The sequence below is a fragment of the Anser anser genome (genome assembly GCF_964211835.1).
Source record: "Anser anser genome assembly, contig: HAP1_SCAFFOLD_68, whole genome shotgun sequence".
Lineage (NCBI taxonomy): Eukaryota > Metazoa > Chordata > Aves > Anseriformes > Anatidae > Anser > Anser anser.
The window spans coordinates 1-14,066 of record NW_028153654.1 but is presented as its reverse complement, the minus strand read 5'-3'; the positions used below and the strand labels follow the sequence as shown (position 1 = coordinate 14,066).

The following is a 14,066-nucleotide window of genomic DNA, read 5'->3' as shown; positions in this document are numbered from 1 at the left end:
CAGGACCAGTTTCTCCCAGTTTCTTAAGACAGGCTCACTCTCTTATTAGGAGACTGACCTTGGTAAGGGGCCCAAGGCTTCTTGCTTTAGTTAATTGGCACAATGCACCATAGTTAGCAAAGACGCTAAGTAGCATCCTAGTTTAACGCTGTCAGCGCTCTATCTCTACTTGATAAGATTCTCCTAACTCCCTCTCTCACTGGAGCCCACGCAGCCCTCCGTCCTGCCGAAGGACTTCACGGGGACTTCTGCCGGCTCCGGGTGCCCGCACACAGACAGAAATGGCTTTGAGAGAAAACAATCAGGAGGAGGAGAGCTCAGAGACTGCGGCCGGCTTCGGCCACCTTCCCCTCGCTTTCCCTCTCCGTGTTCAAACCGAGCACTGTTCTGCCATCAACCTTCGCTGCCTCTGCCCGCGGCGCCGGGCTTTCGCGGGTGCCATTGCTCCTCTACATATTTTATCCTTCCTTTTGTAAGGAATGGTCCAGCAATTCGTGTCACTAAGGGATTTGAAGGGTTACCATCGAGGCCCGGGTCTAGGTGATAAGAGAACAAAGGGGTTTTTAGGGAAAAGTGCTGACTACTGCAGGGGATGTTGCTAGAGTTTCTGAAATCCGGCGCAGAGGCTCCCAAACGAGGAGGAAGGGGGAGCTGAAGGACAATTGAAGGACAAAAGCCTGAGAGGAAGACAACCAGCATTCAGCCCGAGCAAGCCCCGAGAGACCACCAGAGACTGGTACGCAGGCGCCCCTGGGAGGGGTTTCGGATTCCGGAAACCAATTCTAATAACCCTGCCTCTTCTCGAAGTAGTAATGAATATGTATTAGCCTGGGAGCATCAAAACCAGCCGCCTTACGTAACAGGCGTGCGTCCTGGGGGAGCAGAGACTCCCGGCGCACCCAGCGCTGCTTGCTTGCCTCTATTCGTTTAATAAATTGTAAACTTTGATTGTAATCCTATTTGGATTTATAACAGCCATTTATAACACTTTTTATATTTGTATTTTATTTAAGGCTGTCTTGCCCCCCTCCCCCCCCAGCCTCGCTGCTCGCCAATAAAGCTGGCGCAGGGGCTAAGGGATTTGAAGGGCCTGCTTGTACACCTAAGGGATTTGAGGGCCTGCTTGTACACCTTTGGGGACTGCCTCTTTTGGGGGGGGGGGGGGGTGTTAGGAGCTGCTTGTATACATTTTTAGGCATTCCTCTGAGAGGGGGTTGGGAGCTTCGTGTATACTGGGGGGGGAGGGCCTCCCTCGAGGTGGAAGCGGGGGGGGTTGGAGCGTTTCTACACTGTAGGGGCCTGCCTGTACACTTTTGGGGCCTGCCTTGGAGGGGTTGGGAACTGCTTGTACACCTTTGGGGCCTGCGTCTGCGCGGGGCCGGGGGGGGGGGGGGGTGGTTGGAGCTGGTTTTAACCTTTCGGGCTTGCATCTGGAGGGGGTTGGGGCCTGCCTTTGGGGGGGTGGTTGTGAGCTGCTTGTATACTGTAGGGGCCTGCTTGTACACCTTTGGGGCCTGCGTCTGGGGGGGGGTGGGAGCTGCTTGTACACTGTTAGGGCCTGCCTTGGGGGAGGGGTTGGGGCATGTGCCTTGGGGGCATGGGGTTGGGAGCTGCTTCTACGCTGTAGGGGTCTGGGTCTTGGGGGGTTGGGGCTGTTTGTACACCTTTGGGGCGTGCCTCTGGGGAGGATGGGGAGTTGCTTGTACACCTTTGGGGCCTGTGTCTGGGGTGTGGGCGCTGGGGCTGAGGCCTGGGGCCTGGGGCATGCATCTGGGTGGTGGTGGTGGGGGGGGTCCAGTTCATGGGGGGGGTGGGTTGGGAGCTGCTTGTGGACAGTTGGGGTCTGCATCCGGGTGTGGCTGGGGCCTGCTTGTAGACTTCTGCAGCCTGTGTCTGGTGTTTGGGGGCTTTTGTGTAGTGTTTGGGGATTGCATTTTGGCTTTGGGATGTGTCTAGAGCTTCTGGGGCCTAGCTGTAGTGCTTGGGGCCTGCGTCTGGGGCTTTTCTGTAGCATTTTGGTAGCGTGTTTGTGATTTGGGGTCTGTATCCAGGGTTTTGCCTTTTTTGTAGTTTCCAGCTTTGTGTCTGTTTCTTTGTTGGTTGCCTGGGGTTTGGGGTTTGGATCATTAGTCAGTGTCATTAGCGTCGGGGGGTTGATATGAAGGGTTAGGGTTGTGGTTAGAGTTGTTAGGGTTAAAGAGAATAAGGATTTTAGGGTAAGGGGATCAAGGTTGTGGGAATAAAAATGTTTTTGCACAGAGTTACATCGTTTAGAGGGAAGGAAGGTGGTATTGATATATGCTTGCAGTGATAAGAAAGCTTAACAGACAACCTTGTAAAATGCAGACAACCAGAATCCTTAGAGCAATTGGGAGAAATCACGGCGTAAGAAACATTACCACCTCAAAGAGGAAAACAGTCAAGAAAAAAATAAAATTGACTAGTAACAGGCCAGCAGCTGTGTATTTTCTGTGAAGCACTGGATAGATCGTGAACATGGATTACCCAGTCAATGGGGAAACTGGGGAGGGTCCTGGTCACCGAGAGGAAAAAAAAAATTATATAAACTGTGTTATGGAACTAGTAGGTGGCTTGTGGGACGCCTGCCATTGCAATCGTGAATAAAAATGCTACCTCACTGAGATACTTGCCTGAGCCTATGGTATTGGTTACAGAGTGTTTCTAATAAGGTGTTAGGGTTTTAAGGTTTCAGGGCTAAGGCACTAGGGTTGGGTTTCAGGGTTAGGGTTTCCAGGGTTTAGGGTTAGGATTTTAAGGTTGTTAGGGTTGGAGTTATAAGGGTTAGGGTTTGGGGGTTAGTGTGTTAAGGTTTTAAAGTATTTTGTGGTTTTAGTGTTGATAGGGTTTTTAGGGTTAGGGTCTTAGGGTTTTAGTTATGGTCAGGTATTTAGGGTTAGGGTTTTAAGGTCTTATTTTTTTTTTTTTAAGGTTAGGGTCTCCAGCGTTAGGGCTTTGAGAATCTTTACGTTTTGGGTTAGGGTTTAGAGGGTCTTAATTTTTAGGGTTAGGGCTTTTAGGCGTAGGTCTAGTGTGGTAAATTTTATCGGGTTAGGACTGTAAGGGTTTTTAGGGTTAGGGTTTCTAGGGTTTTTTGGGGTAGGGGTTAGGGTTAGATCCGTGGGAGCCGTAGTGTTAGGGGTCAGGGTTCCTAGGGGTAAGGCCCAATATTAGGGTGGAAGGCCAAACTAAGGGGGGACCCCCCCCCAAAATTGAAGGGTCGAAGCCCCAATTTAGGGGAAGAAACGTCAAAATTGTGGGGTCCCCCAAAATTGGGCGGAAGAGCTCTTAATATTGGGGGAAACCCAAAAAAGGAGGGTGGGGGACTCTAAAATTGGGGGGACCCCCCAAATTGGTTGTGTCCCCCCCCAAATTGGTTGTGTCCCCCCCAAAATTGGTTGTGTCCCCCCCAATTAGGGGAGGAACCCCCAAAATTGGGTGGGCGAACCCCCATATTGGGGGGGCAGAACACTTAAATGGAAGTGTGAAATTCCAGAATTGAATGTGGACCCCCCAGAACAGTCTTCAGGGGTTTAGTGTGGTAAATTTTATCGGGTTAGGGCTGTAAGGGTTTTTAGGGTTAGGGTTTCTAGGGTTTGTTGGGGTAGGGGTTAGGGTTAGATCCGTGGTTGCCATAGCGTTAGGGGTCAAGGTTCTTAGGGGTTAGGCCTAATATTAGGGCGGAAGGCCAAAATAAGAGGGTGGGAGCCCCCCCCAAAATTGAAGGGTTGAAGCCCCAAGTTAGGGGAAGGAACGTCAAAATTGTGGGGTCCCCCAAAATTGGGAGGAAGAACTTTTAATATTAGGGGGGAACCCAAAAAAGGAGGGTGGGGGACTCTAAAATCGGTTGTGTCCCCCCCAAATTAGGGGAGGAACCCCCAAAATTGGGTGGGCGAACCCCCAAATTGGGGGGAAGAAGACTTAAATGGAAGTGTGAAATTCCAGAATTGGATGTGGACCCCCCAGAAGAGTCTTCAGGGGTTTAGTGTGGTAAATTTTATCGGGTTAGGGCTGTAAGGGTTTTTAGGGTTAGGGTTTCTAGGGTTTGTTGGGGAAGGGGTTAGGGTTAGATCCGTGGTTGCCATAGGCTTAGGGGTCAAGGTTCTTAGGGGTTAGGCCTAATATTAGGGCGGAAGGCCAAAATAAGAGGGGAGGAGCCCACCCAAAATTGAAGGGTTGAAGCCCAAAGTTAGGGGAAGGAACGTCAAAATTGTGGGGTCCCCCAAAATTGAGCGGAAGAGCTCTTAATATTGGGGGAAACCCAAAAAAGGAGGGTGGGGGACTCTAAAATTGGTTGTGTCCCCCCCAAAATTGGTTGTGTCCCCCCCAAAATTGGTTGTGTCCCCCCCAATTAGGGGAGGAACCCCCAAAATTGGGTGGGCGAACCCCCATATTGGGGGGGAAGAACACTTAAATGGAAGTGTGAAATTCCAGAATTGAATGTGGACCCCCCAGAACAGTCTTCAGGGGTTTAGTGTGGTAAATTTTATCGGGTTAGGGCTGCAAGGGTTTTTAGGGTTAGGGTTTCTAGGGTTTGTTGGGATAGGGGTTAGGGTTAGATCCGTGGTTGCCATAGGCTTAGGGGTCAAGGTTCTTAGGGGTTAGGCCTAATATTAGGGCGGAAGGCCAAAATAAGAGGGGGGGAGCCCCCCCCAAAATCGAAGGGTTGAAGCCCAAAGTTAGGGGAAGGAACGGCCAAATTGTGGGGTCCCCCAAAATTGGGCGGAAGAACTCTTTAATATTAGGGGGGAACCCAAAAAAGGAGGGTGGGGGACTCTACAATTGGGGGGGACCCCCAAAATTGGTCGGGTCCCCCCAAATTAGGGGAGGAACCCCCAAAATTGGGTGGGTGAACCCCCAAATTGGGGGGAAGAAGACTTAAATGGAAGTGTGAAATTCCAGAATTGAATGTGGACCCCCCCCAGACCTGGGGAGGAATCCCCAAACTTGGGGGGGACCCCCAAAATTGGGGTTAAAGCCCCAGATCCCGGGGAGCTAAGCCCCAAATTAAGGGAAGGAACCTCAAACATGTGGTGAGAACCCCAACATTGGGGGAAAGAACCTTAATATTAGGGTGGCAGGCCAAGAAAGGATGGTGGGGGCCTCCAAAATTGTGGGGGGCTTGGAATTGGGGGGAATCCCCAAAATGGAGGGGGAACCCCAAAAGTGGGGGGGGGGCGAAGCACCAAATTAGGGGAAGGAACCCCAAAATTGCGGGGAAGAACTCTGAAATGGAGAGCTGAAAACCCGAAATTGAGGGGAAACCCCCCAAAACGGCGGGAAAACCCTCCATAAACACGAAACCGGTAATGTAACAGAGCAAAAAAGTGGCGTCCTACGGCAAGGTGCGAGGCTCAATTTTCTGGGGAGTGCTGGGAAATGTAGTTCTTGGCCACCGGGTTTCCGGGAGTCCATATTGTTTTCCCAGAGCATGCCGGGAGATGTAGTTCTCGGACACTGGGCTTCCGGGAGGCCATGTTGGTTTCCCATCTTTGCTAGACTCCGGGTGCTCTGGCTTCACAGAGAAACCCCCAAACTGAAAAATGTACCTGCTAATATATTGGGCTCTAAATGTAGCCCTGGGTTAATTGAATAACAATCCCTGGGTAAGATTGAAGTGCAGGAGGGGTTGGCTACGGTTTTAAGAGCCGGTTTGCAGAAAAGGGATTTCCCGTTAAGAAATGGCATATACTGATTGTTCTCTTCCTTGCTCTGCCAAGACCTGAAGCACATCTTGGAAGCCAGGCAGAATCCGTGGAGCCAATGGAGTTCTCAAGCTCGACTTCAGCTTCTTCCCAGCTAGAAGAAGCAAGGACACGCCGGCTGAGTTCCACAGGCAACGCGCCCGTATCTGTAGACGAGGATTTAGAGATGCTACTTTGGGAACTCTCAGACGGCATACTGGAAGCCGAGCTCGACTTGGACCCAGGGAAGGATGAGGATGACCTCCTCCTTGAGCTTTCCAAGATGATTGATGATTGAACTGCATAGTCCTATGGTATATTAAAAAAAAAAAAAAAAAAGAAAAAAAAGAAAACAACTCTTCTTCTTGTTGGATACCCTGAGGTGATCCTTTTTCTAACTGAGGCTTTGCAATGAGACTTAAAGCACAGTTGGAACTGGTAGAAATTGGCAGGATCTGCACTCAGTTGTCCTAAGTTTTCCTGCTGGTCAGAGTTAAGGTCTTGTGCATGGTTCCGTAACTATAGGTGGCTACCTTTGATATCAAGAGGACAAAGCACTTGTTTCTTTTGGCACAGAAAGATGTCCATCGGCACGCTGTGGTGGCTGTGAATTGACGTAGTGATGGAGCGATGCTCTGAAGGCTTAAACGGAAAGCTTCTTCCTTCCGCCCCCCTTGGCACAGCTCGATGTTGGGCACATTGTGAAGCCTGGGTGTTCTGATTTCTCGGACAGTTGATACCCAAATCCCGGAGTTACTATGTCAACTCTTGACTTTTATTTGTGTATGCCATTGTTTTGACTGTAATCTTTTCAGATGATGAAGCTGTAGGGACGGGAGGGAGCAAAATAATTATTCTAGCGTTGTGGACCAAACATGCTGCCAGGAGTGGTGGTGGTGGGGTCAGCCCACCCGGCCTTACTTTCAATTATCAGGGATGATAAAATGGTGTGAAAAGCAGCAGCTCTGCGATACGGCTACGCTACCCCCACTCCCTTCTCTTGTGCTGTACCAAAGTTCCCCCAAGCTTTGGTTGGTGCTTTTTGCTGGTGACAGTAGGACTCCAGGGCGAGTAGTCGGGACTCTCCTGCAGTAACTGGGTCAATTAAGGGTTGGTTTAAGTGCCTCCTGGTTTTTAAAATTGCTCCCCTGAGCTGCTGGCTCTGCTGCCTGCTACAGCAAATGTTCGGGTGCCATCAGCGTCGCACTTGGGCGTGGGCACTGACCCTGCGGAGGAGAGCTGAGACTCGCGTGTATTGTGTACCCTGCCGCCAGTGATCGTTTTCCCCTAGCAGATCTATTTTGAATCATTTCCCTAAATTTTAGAGGAACTTTAGGCTCTTTGTGCTATGATTTGTGAAGCTGTAGGGGCCCTCAGGCATTTGCTGCTGGCAGAGGAAAACCGCTTGTCGAATTTGTTGTAAATACTTTCTGTTTGGACAACAACGCCTGTGTGTGTGTGTGTGTGTGTGTGTGTGTGTGTGCACGCGTGCGTGCTTTGACGACCCCCTGCGACGCCCCAGCTCCGCGAGGGAAGCTTTGAAGCGGCTCTGGGAAAACCTCTGCGGAAGAAACCGCTGCTAGTGACTTGCGGAAAAGGGACTCCACAATCAGTGAGATTGTAAAGTAGGTATGTTTATTCAGCGCTGGGCAGCACGGGAGGTCGTGGGCATGAAGATTGATGACTCTTCCTCGTCACCGCTAGTTGACCTCTTGTCTTTGCGCAGACTCAGTTGCTCCTTGGCTCTTGTCCATCTGCAGGACCAGTTTCTCCCAGTTTCTTAAGACAGGCTCACTCTCTTATTAGGAGACTGACCTTGGTAAGGGGCCCAAGGCTTTTTGCTTTAGTTAATTGGCACAATGCACCATAGTTAGCAAAGACACTAAGTAGCATCCTAGTTTAACGCTGTCAGCGCTCTATCTCTACTTGATAAGATTCTCCTAACTCCCTCTCTCACTGGAGCCCACGCAGCCCTCCGTCCTGCCGAAGGACTTCACGGGGACTTCTGCCGGCTCCGGGTGCCCGCACACAGACAGAAATGGCTTTGAGAGAAAACAATCAGGAGGAGGAGAGCTCAGAGACTGCGGCCGGCTTCGGCCACCTTCCCCTCGCTTTCCCTCTCCGTGTTCAAACCGAGCACTGTTCTGCCGTCAACCTTCGCTGCCTCTGCCCGCGGCGCCGGGCTTTCGCGGGTGCCATTGCTCCTCTACATATTTTATCCTTCCTTTTGTAAGGAATGGTCCAGCAATTCGTGTCACTAAGGGATTTGAAGGGTTACCATCGAGGCCCGGGTCTAGGTGATAAGAGAACAAAGGGGTTTTTAGGGAAAAGTGCTGACTACTGCAGGGGATGTTGCTAGAGTTTCTGAAATCCGGCGCAGAGGCTCCCAAACGAGGAGGAAGGGGGAGCTGAAGGACAATTGAAGGACAAAAGCCTGAGAGGAAGACAACCAGCATTCAGCCCGAGCAAGCCCCGAGAGACCACCAGAGACTGGTACGCAGGCGCCCCTGGGAGGGGTTTCGGATTCCGGAAACCAATTCTAATAACCCTGCCTCTTCTCGAAGTAGTAATGAATATGTATTAGCCTGGGAGCATCAAAACCAGCCGCCTTACGTAACAGGCGTGCGTCCTGGGGGAGCAGAGACTCCCGGCGCACCCAGCGCTGCTTGCTTGCCTCTATTCGTTTAATAAATTGTAAACTTTGATTGTAATCCTATTTGGATTTATAACAGCCATTTATAACACTTTTTATATTTGTATTTTATTTAAGGCTGTCTTGCCCCCCTCCCCCCCCAGCCTCGCTGCTCGCCAATAAAGCTGGCGCAGGGGCTAAGGGATTTGAAGGGCCTGCTTGTACACCTAAGGGATTTGAGGGCCTGCTTGTACACCTTTGGGGACTGCCTCTTTTGGGGGGGGGGGGGGGGTGTTAGGAGCTGCTTGTATACTTTTTTAGGCATTCCTCTGAGAGGGGGTTGGGAGCTTCGTGTATACTGGGGGGGGAGGGCCTCCCTCGAGGTGGAAGCGGGGGGGGTTGGAGCGTTTCTACACTGTAGGGGCCTGCCTGTACACTTTTGGGGCCTGCCTTGGAGGGGTTGGGAACTGCTTGTACACCTTTGGGGCCTGCGTCTGCGCGGGGCGGGGGGGGTTGGGGGGTTGGAGCTGGTTTTAACCTTTCGGGCTTGCATCTGGAGGGGCTTGGGGCCTGCCTTTGGGGGGGTGGTTGTGAGCTGCTTGTATACTGTAGGGGCCTGCTTGTACACCTTTGGGGCCTGCGTCTGGGGGGGGGTGGGAGTTGCTTGTACACTGTTAGGGCCTGCCTTGGGGGAGGGGTTGGGGCATGTGCCTTGGGGGCATGGGGTTGGGAGCTGCTTCTACGCTGTAGGGGTCTGGGTCTTGGGGGGTTGGGGCTGTTTGTACACCTTTGGGGCGTGCCTCTGGGGAGGATGGGGAGTTGCTTGTACACCTTTGGGGCCTGTGTCTGGGGGGGGGTTGGGGCCTGTGCCGGGGGGGTTGGGAGCTGCTTGTACGCTCTAGGGTCCTCTGGCAGGCTTTGGGGCCTCCCTTTGAGGGGGGCAGTTGGGAGCTGGTTGTACACCTTTGGGGCCTGAGTCTGGGGTGTGGGGGCTGGGGCTGAGGCCTGGGGCCTGGGGCATGCATCTGGGTGGTGGTGGTGGGGGGGGTCCAGTTCATGGGGGGGGGTGGGTTGGGAGCTGCTTGTGGACAGTTGGGGTCTGCATCCGGGTGTGGCTGGGGCCTGCTTGTAGACTTCTGCAGCCTGTGTCTGGTGTTTGGGGGCTTTTCTGTAGTGTTTGGGGATCGCATTTTGGCTTTGGGATGTGTCTAGAGCTTCTGGGGCCTAGCTGTAGTGCTTGGGGCCTGCGTCTGGGGCTTTTCTGTAGCATTTTGGTAGCGTGTTTGTGATTTGGGGTCTGTATCCAGGGTTTTGCCTTTTTTGTAGTTTTCAGCTTTGTGTCTGTTTCTTTGTTGGTTGCCTGGGGCTTGGGGTTTGGATCATTAGTCAGTGTCATTAGCGTCGGGGGGTTGATATGAAGGGTTAGGGTTGTGGTTAGAGTTGTTAGGGTTAAAGAGAATAAGGATTTTAGGGTAAGGGGATCAAGGTTGTGGGAATAAAAATGTTTTTGCACAGAGTTACATCGTTTAGAGGGAAGGAGGGTGGTATTGATATATGCTTGCAGTGATAAGAAAGCTTAACAGACAACCTTGTAAAATGCAGACAACCAGAATCCTTAGAGCAATTGGGTGGAAATCACGGCGTAAGAAACATTACCACCTCAAAGAGGAAAACAGTCAAGAAAAAAATAAAATTGACTAGTAACAGGCCAGCAGCTGTGTATTTTCTGTGAAGCACTGGATAGATCGTGAACATGGATTACCCAGTCAATGGGGAAACTGGGGAGGGTCCTGGTCACCGAGAGGAAAAAAAAAAAAATTATATAAACTGTGTTATGGAACTAGTAGGTGGCTTGTGGGACGCCTGCCATTGCAATCGTGAATAAAAATGCTACCTCACTGAGATACTTGCCTGAGCCTATGGTATTGGTTACAGAGTGTTTCTAATAAGGTGTTAGGGTTTTAAGGTTTCAGGGCTAAGGCACTAGGGTTGGGTTTCAGGGTTAGGGTTTCCAGGGTTTAGGGTTAGGATTTTAAGGTTGTTAGGGTTGGAGTTATAAGGGTTAGGGTTTGGGGGTTAGTGTGTTAAGGTTTTAAAGTATTTTGTGGTTTTAGTGTTGATAGGGTTTTTAGGGTTAGGGTCTTAGGGTTTTAGTTATGGTCAGGTATTTAGGGTTAGGGTTTTAAGGTCTTATTTTTTTTTTTTTAAGGTTAGGGTCTCCAGCGTTAGGGCTTTGAGAATCTTTACGTTTTGGGTTAGGGTTTAGAGGGTCTTAATTTTTAGGGTTAGGGCTTTTAGGCGTAGGTCTAGTGTGGTAAATTTTATCGGGTTAGGACTGTAAGGGTTTTTAGGGTTAGGGTTTCTAGGGTTTTTTGGGGTAGGGGTTAGGGTTAGATCCGTGGGAGCCGTAGTGTTAGGGGTCAGGGTTCTTAGGGGTAAGGCCCAATATTAGGGTGGAAGGCCAAACTAAGGGGGGAGCCCCCCCCAAAATTGAAGGGTCGAAGCCCCAATTTAGGGGAAGAAACGTCAAAATTGTGGGGTCCCCCAAAATAGGGCGGAAGAGCTCTTAATATTGGGGGAAACCCAAAAAAGGAGGGTGGGGGACTCTAAAATTGGGGGGACCCCCCCAAATTGGTTGTGTCCCCCCCAAAATTGGTTGTGTCCCCCCCAATTAAGGGAGGAACCCCCAAAATTGGGTGGGCGAACCCCCATATTGGGGGGGCAGAACACTTAAATGGAAGTGTGAAATTCCAGAATTGAATGTGGACCCCCCAGAACAGTCTTCAGGGGTTTAGTGTGGTAAATTTTATCGGGTTAGGGCTGTAAGGGTTTTTAGGGTTAGGGTTTCTAGGGTTTGTTGGGGTAGGGGTTAGGGTTAGATCCGTGGTTGCCATAGCGTTAGGGGTCAAGGTTCTTAGGGGTTAGGCCTAATATTAGGGCGGAAGGCCAAAATAAGAGGGTGGGAGCCCCCCCCAAAATTGAAGGGTTGAAGCCCCAAGTTAGGGGAAGGAACGTCAAAATTGTGGGGTCCCCCAAAATTGGGCGGAAGAACTTTTAATATTAGGGGGGAACCCAAAAAAGGAGGGTGGGGGACTCTAAAATCGGTTGTGTCCCCCCCAAATTAGGGGAGGAACCCCCAAAATTGGGTGGGCGAACCCCCAAATTGGGGGGAAGAAGACTTAAATGGAAGTGTGAAATTCCAGAATTGGATGTGGACCCCCCAGAACAGTCTTCAGGGGTTTAGTGTGGTAAATTTTATCGGGTTAGGGCTGTAAGGGTTTTTAGGGTTAGGGTTTCTAGGGTTTGTTGGGGTAGGGGTTAGGGTTAGATCCGTGGTTGCCATAGGCTTAGGGGTCAAGGTTCTTAGGGGTTAGGCCTAATATTAGGGCGGAAGGCCAAAATAAGAGGGGAGGAGCCCACCCAAAATTGAAGGGTTGAAGCCCAAAGTTAGGGGAAGGAACGTCAAAATTGTGGGGTCCCCCAAAATTGAGCGGAAGAGCTCTTAATATTGGGGGAAACCCGAAAAAGGAGGGTGGGGGACTCTAAAATTGGTTGTGTCCCCCCCAAAATTGGTTGTGTCCCCCCCAAAATTGGTTGTGTCCCCCCCAATTAGGGGAGGAACCCCCAAAATTGGGTGGGCGAACCCCCATATTGGGGGGGAAGAACACTTAAATGGAAGTGTGAAATTCCAGAATTGAATGTGGACCCCCCAGAACAGTCTTCAGGGGTTTAGTGTGGTAAATTTTATCGGGTTAGGGCTGCAAGGGTTTTTAGGGTTAGGGTTTCTAGGGTTTGTTGGGGTAGGGGTTAGGGTTAGATCCGTGGTTGCCATAGCGTTAGGGGTCAAGGTTCTTAGGGGTTAGGCCTAATATTAGGGCGGAAGGCCAAAATAAGAGGGGGGGAGCCCCCCCCAAAATCGAAGGGTTGAAGCCCAAAGTTAGGGGAAGGAACGGCCAAATTGTGGGGTCCCCCAAAATTGGGCGGAAGAACTCTTTAATATTAGGGGGGAACCCAAAAAAGGAGGGTGGGGGACTCTACAATTGGGGGGGACCCCCAAAATTGGTCGGGTCCCCCCAAATTAGGGGAGGAACCCCCAAAATTGGGTGGGTGAACCCCCAAATTGGGGGGAAGAAGACTTAAATGGAAGTGTGAAATTCCAGAATTGAATGTGGACCCCCCCCAGACCTGGGGAGGAATCCCCAAACTTGGGGGGGACCCCCAAAATTGGGGTTAAAGCCCCAGATCCCGGGGAGCTAAGCCCCAAATTAAGGGAAGGAACCTCAAACATGTGGTGAGAACCCCAACATTGGGGGAAAGAACCTTAATATTAGGGTGGCAGGCCAAGAAAGGATGGTGGGGGCCTCCAAAATTGTGGGGGGCTTGGAATTGGGGGGAATCCCCAAAATGAAGGGGGAACCCCAAAAGTGGGGGGGGGGCGAAGCACCAAATTAGGGGAAGGAACCCCAAAATTGCGGGGAAGAACTCTGAAATGGAGAGCTGAAAACCCGAAATTGAGGGGAAACCCCCCAAAACGGCGGGAAAACCCTCCATAAACACGAAACCGGTAATGTAACAGAGCAAAAAATGGCGTCCTACGGCAAGGTGCGAGGCTCAATTTTCTGGGGAGTGCTGGGAAATGTAGTTCTTGGCCACCGGGTTTCCGGGAGTCCATATTGTTTTCCCAGAGCATGCCGGGAGATGTAGTTCTCGGACACTGGGCTTCCGGGAGGCCATGTTGGTTTCCCATCTTTGCTAGACTCCGGGTGCTCTGGCTTCACAGAGAAACCCCCAAACTGAAAAATGTACCTGCTAATATATTGGGCTCTAAATGTAGCCCTGGGTTAATTGAATAACAATCCCTGGGTAAGATTGAAGTGCAGGAGGGGTTGGCTACGGTTTTAAGAGCCGGTTTGCAGAAAAGGGATTTCCCGTTAAGAAATGGCATATACTGATTGTTCTCTTCCTTGCTCTGCCAAGACCTGAAGCACACCTTGGAAGCCAGGCAGAATCCGTGGAGCCAATGGAGTTCTCAAGCTCGACTTCAGCTTCTTCCCAGCTAGAAGAAGCAAGGACACGCCGGCTGAGTTCCACAGGCAACGCGCCCGTATCTGTAGACGAGGATTTAGAGATGCTACTTTGGGAACTCTCAGACGGCATACTGGAAGCCGAGCTCGACTTGGACCCAGGGAAGGATGAGGATGACCTCCTCCTTGAGCTTTCCAAGATGATTGATGATTGAACTGCATAGTCCTATGGTATATTTAAAAAAAAAAAAAAAAAGAAAAAAAAGAAAACAACTCTTCTTCTTGTTGGATACCCTGAGGTGATCCTTTTTCTAACTGAGGCTTTGCAATGAGACTTAAAGCACAGTTGGAACTGGTAGAAATTGGCAGGATCTGCACTCAGTTGTCCTAAGTTTTCCTGCTGGTCAGAGTTAAGGTCTTGTGCATGGTTCCGTAACTATAGGTGGCTACCTTTGATATCAAGAGGACAAAGCACTTGTTTCTTTTGGCACAGAAAGATGTCCATCGGCACGCTGTGGTGGCTGTGAATTGACGTAGTGATGGAGCGATGCTCTGAAGGCTTAAACGGAAAGCTTCTTCCTTCCGCCCCCCTTGGCACAGCTCGATGTTGGGCACATTGTGAAGCCTGGGTGTTCTGATTTCTCGGACAGTTGATACCCAAATCCCGGAGTTACTATGTCAACTCTTGACTTTTATTTGTGTATGCCA

General features: G+C 50.7%; 1 long non-coding RNA gene across 1 annotated transcript; it reads left to right on the top strand.

The window, feature by feature from the left end:
• Positions 1-12,136: 12,136 nt before the first annotated feature.
• On the top strand, positions 12,137-13,631 carry LOC310891683. The gene is made up of 2 exons (XR_014577673.1): positions 12,137-13,197; positions 13,312-13,631. It is a non-coding gene; the product is annotated as an uncharacterized lncRNA (long non-coding RNA).
• Positions 13,632-14,066: the final 435 nt, after the last annotated feature.